At 36.1% G+C, this 12,582-nt stretch overlaps 1 long non-coding RNA gene across 3 annotated transcripts; it reads left to right on the forward strand.

The window, feature by feature from the left end:
• The first annotated feature begins 1,266 nt into the window (after positions 1 to 1,266).
• On the forward strand, positions 1,267 to 10,736 carry LOC114280211 (uncharacterized). 3 transcript variants are annotated; one of them, XR_003649937.2, is made up of 5 exons: positions 1,267 to 1,671; positions 3,636 to 3,765; positions 3,863 to 3,940; positions 4,753 to 4,991; positions 10,352 to 10,736. It is a non-coding gene; the product is annotated as an uncharacterized LOC114280211 (long non-coding RNA). The 3 variants fall into 3 exon arrangements; XR_014356585.1 differs by lacking the exon at positions 10,352 to 10,736 and having other exon boundaries at positions 4,744 to 5,993; XR_014356584.1 differs by lacking the exon at positions 10,352 to 10,736 and having other exon boundaries at positions 1,281 to 1,671; positions 4,753 to 5,993.
• The last annotated feature ends 1,846 nt before the right edge of the window (positions 10,737 to 12,582 follow it).

Raw genomic sequence — 12,582 nt, forward strand, 5'->3', positions numbered from 1 at the left:
ATTTATGTTTGGTTATAATAAAAAATATATGGGAAAAGAAAGGGGGTGAAAAATAAATAAAGAAATAGGAGACCTTTTAAGATATCAATTCTATTTTATAACCAACACAACCAAACATAGTTGGGATTTGGAATTCTATTAATTCTTTCTCCTTTTCCTTTCATTTTCCTTTCATTTCCATTTCCCTTTCCATTTCCCTTCCAAAATTCCCCAACCAAACACAGCGTAAAGGAATAGAACGTTATTATCATATTGATCAAATAACAACTAATTATATTTGAGGTAATGATAGATCCAAAATTCAAATTTTAAGAAGGTAAATATACATGTAACTTCTCATTTTTTTTTTTAAAATTATCTTATTATTAGTAATATAATATATAGAACTTTTCTAATCTTGGGTATGCCACCGTACCCCCTAGACCCATCCATGAAAAATCCAAAGATTTGTTTGTTTGTTTGTTTTGTTTGTTTGTTATTTTTTTGTTTTTTTTTTTTGCCCAAAATGATAGGAAATGCATTAATGTTAAAAAATAACTAGTAGACCCATACAATCAAGGAAAAGCAGCTAGCCTAATAAATAGTGAAAAATCCAATGATTTCATGACATGTAATTTTTTTTTATTATAAATATTGTATAAATTAAAAATCTTATGAATCTTCAATTATAGAGCCTTGGTGTTTGGTTGCTAGATTACCAACTAGCCTGAGTTGATTTATGCTTGGTTTAGCCAAGATTTAGCGTGGAAATAGTGAAGTTTTTTAACAAAGCTAATAAGGTAAATTTTATTTTACTTAGGCTAGTTCAATTGGCAACTATTATACATTTGAATTTAATAGGTCAGGGCTCAATCAAATTTAACCACTTCCCTTCGTGTAATTAAATTGTCTTAGGCTAATCTTATGATTACAATTTAACAACAAAATTTAACAAAAGTAGCATCACAAGTGCTACCCAAAGATTAGCATTGTCTTAGTTATATATATATATATATATATATATATATATATATATATAAATATTTTGTATGGGTGTAGGTACGACACTACTGGAAAAGGAGGATTTAGACACAGAGTTTTTTGTGACGGTTTGAAATTGCCGCAAAAAGTAAGCTTTTGTGATAGTAAAAGAAACCGTCATGATATTAATTGTCACAAAAAAGGTACAAAAGAAATACTATTATTAGAGTCAGAAAATCCAAGACTCTGGTAAAAAGTAATACTATACGTGACGGTGACGGTACGTTTCTCATTGCAAAAAGAAATTTCATCTTTTTATTTTTTTTGCGACACCTTTGGTTAGTCCGTCACAAAAGACTTTATGTTTAGTCATTCGCGACGGTCCTTAAACTCGTCGCAAAAACTTAATCCCTATTTTTACTTTCGCGTCTCGACCCATCCCCGAATTTCATAATGGCGCCCAATTTTTTGCCCAAATCTCTTACTCTTCACACAGTTCTTTCTCCCCATTCTCTCTCTTAAAACACACGCTCACTGTATGCCCTTGTGGCTCTCTACCCTAGCTCCTCTCTCTTTAGCGTCGCCGCCGACGTCACACATTCTTCTTCTTCAGCGCTGCCACCGACGTCGTATCTTTGAGCAAGCGTTAGTGCTGCCGTCGTCGCTTCGAGTATTCAACAATTGGGGACATACATTGAGAAACATCATGAGGTATTTTTGATCACTTCTCTACCTCTCTCTCTCTCTATCGATTTGGTTTTGGCTATGAATATACTCGCTCTCTCTCACATAGTTTGGTTTTGAATATTTTGTTTCATTTCCTTTTTATGATTGCTTTGTTTTTTGATTGACCCTCTGTATATCTTTATTCTCTCTCTATTTGGGTTTTATTTTCTTAGATTTCTTTAACTTCTCTTCATGTCTGCTACGTGTTTGATCAAATGTCGCAATGTACAAGCAGAACTTCTTTAAAAATTTAGACTATTTCATTTGCTTTATTTATTTTTTAACCTAAGATGCAAAGCATTTAGTTTTAATAACTAATAATAATTTGCATACATGTGAAATTTATTATTTATTTAATCCATTAAGGGAAATGACACATTAGGTGCTCCAACTGTTTTAGACAAGGAAAATAGTCCCACAACTTTGTTGGTAATGAATTGTTGCAAGAATTTTGGGCAAGAGCAGCAAAGAGGTTGTTAGTGATGTTGGTATAGGGGAGTTTCCTCTGAAACTAAAAATTAAGGGAATGTAGTTAACATGGATGCCAAATGTCTTAGAGGTCAATGTAATAATTGAGAGTATTGATAATGTAGGCCGTAGATTTGTAAGGATGAGTAGAACTTGGTTGGGTATGGCTTATTATGAACAATATTTTTTTTCATCTTTCTTGGCCCTACTGATTCATACAATTGAGTGGATCAATGATAGATATCAATTGATGCTTGGTTGGATAACATTTTACACCTAAGACTGGCAAATTTTGGAAGAAATTATTCAGTCTCTTGGAGTAATGCTTCAAGTTCGTAGTTGGACTTGTTGTGTGCTGCTGTTGGGTATCATTTTCAGCTGGAGTGTTGTTTGGTGTTTTTTTTCTTATTTTTTCTTTTGTTGGTTGTTCGATGTTGAAGTGCTACTTTTGGGCTTGTGCTTGGTTTTTTTTGGCTCTTGTTGGTTGGTTTGTATATATTTTAATATTTTTTTATACGTATATCAACATTGGACTGTGGTTAGTATTTTTATTAAAAATTTATGAGATTCTCTTTAACATTAATAAACAAAAACACTTCAGATTTGGTTTCATTTTAAGAATCTATGTTTTGGATTATGATGTCACAAAGTAGTGGATTTCTTCGGAGTATTATTTTAAGGCAGCTATTGCATTCGTGGTAGAGAATTTTTGTTATAAGCTCTCTTTCTCTCTCTTAATTCTCTTTGAGGTGACGTGTATTCTTTTCATGTGGTTGGCAATTTAGTAGTACTTTTAGAATAGTGGAATATATTTCGTATTTGAGAAATGTTAAAAGAAGAAATGGCTTTTGACTTGTGGTTAGGAAATGAAGATTCACAAAATTTTCTTTTATTTCAAAAATAAAAGTTATGAAGCAGAGATATCTTCAATCTATGTATTGTCATATTTATATACTCTAAAGTATGCTGATTCCACTTCTTCATAAACTCTACATCAAGCACATAGGTGCCACCAAAGTCTTTTGCACCCTCATTGAATGATACCCATTTGCGTGACACTGATATAACAGGTAGACAAAGGTTGGCTAAACCCAAGGAATGTGAAAAATGGAGAAAATTAACAATCTTCTTATTACACAATTTTAAGTCCTTTAGTTTAATCTAATTTGCTATGCTATAACACGACTTCTTATCTTATGATCCATTTGTGTTGCTCATATAATATTGATGTTGGTTTCAATTTTGTTTCACTTAAAGAAAGATAAGAAATGGTATAAACCCATATCACCACTTCTCCTAATTCATCAATATCTATCTTGCCCGGCTAACTGATATGACTCTATTTTACATGCTTTTTAAACCAACCCAACCCAAAAAAGTGATTTTGTATGATGTGTAAAATACCTAATAGTTTATGTCAACCATTGTATCTATGCAAGAAGTGAGGTTTCTTAGTCATACTTCAGTTTTGACCTTTGCAGTCTTCTGGAAGATCTGTTATGGGGATAACAAACTATTTATTAATGACTTGGGTTGGCAAGGTCTTGATTTGTTTACCTTCTATTGACGCGAGATGCTCACTGTTAGTTGGACAAAATTTATTTGTTTGGCGTAAGTCCAACTTTTATTACTCCTTTCATTTCCTTTCTTTGTATTCAACACAGAGATAAAAATTACGTATTCACAAATTATAATCTTTTGGGATCAGGGGTGAAGCTTTCTCCACATATCCAAGGTCTTATGACTTAATTCATGCCAATGGGGTTTTCAGTTTGTACAAGGACAAGTGAGTATTATTTACTATTGCACCTTGAGTTTTTCGTTGAATAGAAAGTAAATATTTTTTTAAAAATTTTTTTAATATGGTTCTGGCCTTCATTGTATGGAAAAAAAATTTCTCTAGCCCTATAAACTCATAACTGTGTGGAGTAGATCGTTCAACACCTGCGACACAAACCCATTTTTGGCCTATTGGTTCTGCACCCTTATGGTGTGTTTGATCCATGATGTTATTTCTCTATCACCATTGGTGATAGAGTGTCATTTCTCATGCTGAAACCACACTGCCACCCAGATGAATGTTATTGTTTCAGAAAACAACAAATAGATAGGGAAAGGATACAATTATACAATCTTATAGGAGAATTGTTGTTCTGACTGACAGATTTTGCAAATAAATTTTGTGAACAGCTTGAAGTCGAAGTTTTGGAAGTATTAAGAATTGTTTTTTTTTATTTATTTCAAAAGTGCCTTTTGAGTCTATTAGTTTGTATAGCACTATTGAATTCAATGTCAAGTGATGCACTAACCGTGGAATGTTTTTTGATGAATCATCTAATCATAAAGGCTCCATTCAGTTGTTAGGAAAAGAAAGCAAAGTACAGGAAAAATCAACTTTCCCATAACTTTTGTCCATGTTCACTTAGTTAGAAAGTTGTGGGACTCCTAAATTAAACACTTCCCACTATGATATGTTTCCCATCCCCCCCCTCCCCCCCCCCCCCCCCCCAAAAAAAAAAAAAAAAAAAAAACTTTTGGGAACTTTTAATTTTAAAGGCTATAATATACTTATGTTTTGTAAACTTACAGCATTTGCAGGTTAGCTTTATCACTTGATGAAGATGTATCTAAGTCATTATAGTCAGGATCTTAGTCATTGACTGTTGCTGAGATCACCAAGTAGGTTCGTATGGAGTTAAGACAAGAGTTGAAGGATGAGATTAGAGAGGAATTGAGGGAGGAGATGAGAGCAAAGCTTTCAACACAGATACGACAAATGAAAGCTGAAATGTTGGCTATTGTGTCCCAAGAAGGGGAGTACAAATCACAACAAACAGGTTTGGTATAAATTAGGTTTTATAAATATCTAATTTCAGCACAATTCTATCATTGAATATAAATACGATTAACAAAGAATACCATGAATATCATATGTACCAGATGCATTGAGTGGCCACAGTGAACCTATGAATAATGAGGCCGATGAGAACCCACATACACCACCACCAAATGTTGCAGTAAAACTTTCAAACACTTTGAAAACTTGTCGTTTAGAAACTTTTTCTTTAAACTGGTTGACTCACTAAAATGGTCAAACAGTATCGGATGTCAACGAAACTTCACACATACGATGAACTAGGCACAAATAACTTGTAAGCGAAGACAAAACTCGAAACCGATTTCCGGTTTTAAATCTAGAGCCTAATTTTCATTTATGAAAATTGTTCTTTAGAAACATTTTTTCCAAACCGGTTAACTCATAAAAATGGTCAAACGGCGTCGAATGTCAACGAAACTTGACACGCACGACAAACTAGGCACAAATGACTTGTAGGAGAAGGCGGGACTCAAAACCAATTCCTGGTTTTGAATCTAGAGCCTAATTCTGTTTATGAAAACTTGTTCTTTAGAAACTCTTTTTTCGAACCAGTTGACTCACCAAAATGGTCAAATGGTGTCGGATGTCAACGAAACTTGACACACACAATGTACTAGGCACAAATGACTTGTAGGAGAAGACGAGACTCGAAACCGATTCTCAGTTTTGAATCTAGAGCCTAATTTTCGTTTATGAAAACTTATTCTCTACAAACTCTTTTTTCGAACCGGTTGACTCACTAAAATACTCAAATGGCATCGGATGTCAATGAAACTTGACACACTTGACTAATTAGGCACAAATGACTTGTAGGAGAAGACGGGATTCGAAATCGATTCCCGGTTTTGAATCTAGAGCCTAATTTCCGTTTATGAAAACTTGTTCTTTACAAACTTTTTTTTTGAACCGGTTGACTCACTAAAATGCTTAAACGACGTCGGATGTCAATGAAACTTGACACACTTGAAAACGGCAACCAACATCGTCACTAAAAGTAAAGTTTTTTCCCCCTATTTTTGTGTCAGGCTAAACCATCACAAAAACCATTGATTAGTTGTCGTTACAAGAAAACAACGGTTTGTAACTGTCGCAAATACTTTTTGCCACGGCCTCTTCCGCCACCTCCTATTTCCCGTCATTACTCCGTCGCAAAAAGTCTTTTGCGACAATATGCGAATCTTTTGCTATGTTTAAGACCGTCGCAAAAGTCTCAATTTTTAGTAGTGCGAGTTAGTACTGTAAACTTGACTTATTTATCAAAAAGTTATACTCTAACTTTCAGTAATAAATTTATTATTGTAAAAGTATTTAAAAAATAAAAAAACAATTCAACTATCTACACTTCTTACATCATATTTGAATAGAAACTAACTCAAATCATAATTCACAAACATTTGTCAAAATATATTAATCATTTATCACTTTGATATAATTATGAGTATCATTCTTAGTCACAAATTACCATTCCATAAAAACAAAACACATCTAAACATGTTTTAAAATTGTATCATTATCAAAATAAATGACAAATATGTAAAAAGAATATATATATATAATAATAAATAAATAAAACAAAAAATTACTCAAGACTTATGACTAAGTACGTCTGATCAATAGGACATGCTAGTAATGATTCTTTTTTTTCCTTTTTGGGCCCACATGGCTGGATCAGTTGACAGCCCACCTGTGTGGATTGAAGAAGTGTCACTTGCTTTCTATCATAAATTTATTTTTTAAATTCATTTTTTAAAAATAATTTTAAATAAATTAAATTTATTTTTACTCCTATTTTAATTTTAATAATTAAAATAATAATTTTTCATAATGACTATTTATAAAAATTGGTAATGCTGAGCATTGTTATGTTTTGTGATAAGTAAAGTTTATTAAAAAGGTTAGTTGATCCCAGGCCGGCCCAATGTAATTTGATGGTTAAGATGAAATTTTAATTGAGGCCCGTCTATGAGTTCACGCTCAAGTTCTAATAAATTAATAGTTTTTCAATTTTGACATGGGAAACCTTTTTTTTTTTTTAGATAGGAAAAGCAATTACAAAGAAGAAGGGGTCTCAGTCACCACCAACGCCATTAAAGAGGGAGGAACCTCTTCCATCCAAACTCATGGTGAAACAAAATCAAATGCTAGCCTACTTAAATAATGAGTCACCGAATTGCCATCCCTATAAACATGCGAAACTGATGAAGAATGGAAACGCAAAAGTACCGCCTGAGCCACACCCACTAAATGACCATAGCAAGATAAATTATCCTCCTTGTCTTGGATTGCAGACACCACATTTTGAGAATCACCTTCAAGATAAATATGACCCAAACCCAAATCACATCCCAATTGAAGAGCTTTGACAACACCCAAAGCTTCCACACAATCAACATCCTCCAAATAAGGGATTCGCTCAACCATAGAAGCAATGACTGCCCCATGACAGTCCCGAATAATAATCTCGATACCAGCAACTACTTGGGCCTTTCTAACGGAGCCATCAAAATTCAGTTTAAAGACACCCTCACTTGGCACAACCCACCTTCGCAACCGCACCGAAGCCACGGGAAATTGGCTGCACTGTTGAGCTTGATCATACTCTGATACGTAGTTCGCCGCAAAAGAAACAGCCTCCTCCACAATTGTGACAACCCTCACCTCTGATTAGTGCTAATCTTTGATTAAACATGATAAGTAATGGATCATACTGAAATTCTGAATTGATTGCATGAGTATACTGTTTTAAATGCATTATATCTGTTAGTCATTAAATGATCTGTTAGCCATTAAAGAAGGAGGAACCTCTTCCATCCAAACTCGTGGTGAAACAAAATCAAAGGCTAGCCTACTTAAACAATGAGCCACCGAATTGCCATCTCTATAAACATGAGAAACTGATGAAGAATGGAAACGCAAAAGTAGCGCCTGAGCTACACCCATTAAATGACCATAGCAAGATAAATTATCCTCATTGCCTTGGATTGCAGACACCACATTTTGAGAATTACCTTCAAGATGAATATGACCCAAACCCAAATCACATCCCAATTGAAGAGCTTTGACAACACCCAAAGCTTCCACACAATCAACATCCTCCAGATAAGGGATTCGCTCAACCATAGAAGCAATGACTGCCCCATGACAGTCCCAAATAATAATCCCGATACCAGCAACTGCTTGGGCCTTTCTAACGGAGCCATCAAAATTCAGTTTAAAGATACCCTCACTTGGCACAACCCACCTTCGCAACTGCACCGGAGCCACAGGAAATTGGCTGCACTGTTGAGCTTGATCATACTCTGATACGTAGTTCGCCGCAAAAGAAACAGCCTCCTCCACAATTGTGACAACCCTCACCTCTGATTAGTGCTAATCTCTGATTAAACATGATAAGTAATGGATCATACTGAAATTCTGAACTGATTGCATGAGTATACTGTTTTAAATGCATTTCTAGCTGTTAGTCATTAAATGATCTGTTCATGTTTCATCTTTGAATTGCGAACTGAGGTCCTATCGGCGACCGAATCATAAATTGATTGGTATTTTATGCTAATCAGAATTTATGTGATTTTATGGTAGATTTAATTAAAATCCGATTTGGAATGATTAATTAGATTAAATAATGATAATTTATATTGGATTGAGTTATTACGAAATTGCCTTTGAGTGGATTGACTCAAAAACCCACCCTTATTATGCCTTATACATTTTTGATACATCATCTTCACTTCCTTTAGAGACCAAAACCGAGAGAGAGAGGGTGAGTGAGAGAAATTGAGTTGAACAAGAAAATTTATCTTGGAGACTTAGAAGAATTGAGGGGTATTTGCATATTCGAGCCTTTACATCTAGAATTCAAGACATAAGGTAGAGAATTCATCTTCTTACTTGTGAAATTAAGTTGTTCTTGCATGGTCCATGGTGAAATTAGTGATTTGAGTCAAGAATTAAATTGAAGGGTTGAATAGTGAGCTTATTTATGCATGCATGTACATATTCTTGCATTTTGAGGTTGTTTTGCATGAATTTCTTCCATGCATGTGTATATCTTAGTTGAAGTCCATGAATTCACTTTGTTCTTGAGCTTAATCTTGCATTTGATCATGTTTTAGAGCACTAGAGTCCATAAGGGTTCATGCATGTTATGTTTTTACACAATTCATGAAAACTTCTTTGAAATGGTGCTCAATTGACTCACCTTTGGGCTTTGATTTTACAAATTGATCTTCAAAAACATGTTGTACTATGAGTTTCCAAGAGTTTTTCAGAAAATTAGGCCAAGGGGATCGAATTTGAAGCTTTAAAAGTTGGGTTTTGAACTTGAGGATCAATCTGGAAATTCCAGATTTTGGATCCACGCTCGAGCGTACACTCTGAGTACATGCACTTCCGCTCAAGCGTGGAAAATCACGATTGAGCGTGCAATGCATATGCCCAGAAGTTCATGTGTTTTGTAGTCCGCTCGAGCGAGAGAATTCACGCTCGGGCGAGGACTTGAGCCTCACGCTCGAGTGTAGGTCGAGCGCCCATCGAGCGTGAAAATCGCACATCCAGTACTTTTCTTGAATTTGCAGTCCGCTCGAGCAGGGAAAGTCACGCTCGAGTGGAGCTCTTTTGTCTGCATGTCCGCTCGAGCGTAGAAATCCACGCTCGAGCGTGGACCCCTATTTCAACAAATTTTGAAAAGTATTTTAAAGTACATCTTTGCATCCTCATTCCATCCTAGGCATTCCTAGGCCTAGTTTAAGGCATCTTAATGAGGATAATGTTATAGAACCACACCAAGTCGAGTTAAGGGGCTAAGTTATTGATTTCCTAGTGTGTAACTTAGTGTGTGCTCGTTCTATTACTGTGTAAGGTTGGCATCCGAGGATGCTCATTAGCTTGTCTGTAGCCCGGAACTCTGTGAGTAACAATGTTGTAAGGATATGTTCAATGATGATTATTTTCTGAACAATTAATTGTACTGTTTTCTGAAGTGATACTGTTTACCGAATGAATGATGTCCTATTTATGAACTGTACTCGTGGTATCCATAGCAACTACTGTTACTGTACTGTTACTGCTACTGTCACAGAGATCTCTGTCGGTTCCAATACTTGGAACCAATACTGTATACTGTTATGATGGCCATCCACTAACTGTTCGGTCTGTTAAGACCTACTGTACTGTTTGCTATTGGATGTACCACATATGACTGCTATGGTTTCTAACTGACTGAAATGACTGCTTAATTATTGAAAGGACATTCATTCTTAACCTCTTACGCATTTGTTATTCACTGGGCTTTAGCTCACTGTTTATATTTTTATGTAGGTGTTCAGGCACCGGATCGATGCTAGGGGCGTTAAGTTAAACTTTCGTTTTGTCAAGCCAACCATTGTGCCTCACTGAGAGGTTCCAATTCTGTCAAGCCAAGGCTATCTTCGGGGTGTTTTAGACTCACCCTTTTTGTCTCTGTTTTGTACTGACTAAATAAGACTAGACTGTACAGTTATAGTGAAGGGATTTGGTCCCTAACCTGGATGTTTGTGTATATGTTGTAAATATGTTTTGGTAATGAATGTGCGTATGTTCAGGAAAGTCTTTTTGGCATACAGAATGCCACAGCTCGTTGGACATCTTTATTTACTGTTTTGGCTTCTGCCAGCCCCTGTACTCTGTATTATTGTCTTTACTGTTAAGCAGGCCTTTGGTAATCACGGATTATTGGCTGGTTGCGATGCTTAAACCCATAGGGGCGGGTTTGGGTCGTGACAACAGTCCTTGATTTATTTTCGAAGATAATTGAGTTCCTGTTATTCCATAGGCACCAACATATAGTAATAAATAAATTCATGTGCTCCAGATCATTTTTGGCCATAAGATTGCAAACCCACTCAAAACAATTGGTAATAGGAGTAGAATTGATAACCATATATAGTGAGCTCGACATCCAAACTTGCATTGCAAAGCAACAGTTGTGGAAACAATAGCCCTCGGTTTCAGCCTCAACTCCACACCCCGCACATAAATCCATATTCACGATATGTCGTTTCCGCAAATTTGCCCTTACAGCTAGCAACCCAAGACACATTTTCCACCAATAGTTGCACACCATAGAGTCAATTTCATGGCACACTCCATCAGGAAGACGAAAACAAGACATAATATAAGTGGGTATTTCTTGAGCAACAGATTTAATAAGTACCTCTCTACCCGCAACCGATAGGGATTTTTCCTTCTAACCATTTAATCGATTCCATACGCGCTCCTTAACAAACCCCAAAACTGCTCGTTTAGAATGCCCCACACAATACGGTAACCCCAAATACTTCCCGTAAGGCGCTAAGAAACCCACCCCAAGAATGGATGTCACCACTTGCTGAGTAGCCAAGGCCGTATTTTTACTAAAACAAACAGCAGATTTTTGGAAATTAATTTTCTGCCCCGATGGTTGCTCATACATTTGGAGGACATCTCGCAACACACCCGCCTCATCTTCATTTGCGGTCGCAAATAGAAGACTGTCATCTGCAAAAAACAAATGCGATAAGCATGGACTACCCTGGCAAATTGAAATTCCCGACAACCAGTTATCTGCCATAACATGTGCGAGGAGCGCCGACATTCCTTTCACACAAATAGTGAACAAATATGGCAAAAGTGGATCCCTTTGGCGGAGGCCCCTTGTCAGGTGAAACATTCTTGAAGGCTTCCCATTAACAAGCACTGAAAAGGATACTGTCGACACACAATTCATGAGTAGTTGCACAAATCGTTGCGAAAAGCCTAACTGGATCATCATTTGATGAAGGAATGGCCATTCCACTCAGTCATAAGCTTTACTCATATCAAGTTTCAACGCAAGATATCCATCTTTTCCCGCCCGCTTGTTCTTAAGAAAATAAAATGCTTCAAAGGCCAACAACGCATTATCTGTAATCAAACTCCCTGGTATAAAAACACTTTGAGTGTCTGAAATTACAGATGGCAACACCCCTTTAAGACGATTGGCCAACACTTTTGCAATTATCTTATAGACAACATTTCACAAACTAATTGGCCGAAATTCTAACATAAGCTTGGGATTCTTAATTTTAGGAATCAACACAATAAAAGTATGATTAATCTGTGAAATATCATCAACCCCATTCAACACCCCAAGCACCGCAGTACTCACACTAGGACCTACCACTTGCCAAAATTTTTGGAAAAATAAAACAGGCTTACCATCGGGCCCGGGAGCCTTCATTGGATGCATTTGGAAAAGCTCATGGTGGACCTCAATTTCAGAGAAAGGTTTATTTAGTTGAGAAACACTACGATCTGAAACTCTCGCCTGAATTAACTACAAAACTGGGCCCATATTCAATCCCTCACCCGCCGAAAATAACTCCTGAAAGTAATTCACAAAGTTGTCCTCCACCACTCTGTGATCCTCCTGCCAAATTCCATTAGGATCGACAATCCCATCAGTCTTCTTCTTCTTATGATGTTGGGTGGCCTTAGAATGAAAGAAACAAGTATTACGGTCCCCATCTTTTAGCCAATTAGCTCGAGCACGT

The sequence above is a fragment of the Camellia sinensis genome, chromosome 15 (genome assembly GCF_055761805.1).
Source record: "Camellia sinensis isolate YWXY chromosome 15, ASM5576180v1, whole genome shotgun sequence".
NCBI lineage: Eukaryota > Viridiplantae > Streptophyta > Magnoliopsida > Ericales > Theaceae > Camellia > Camellia sinensis.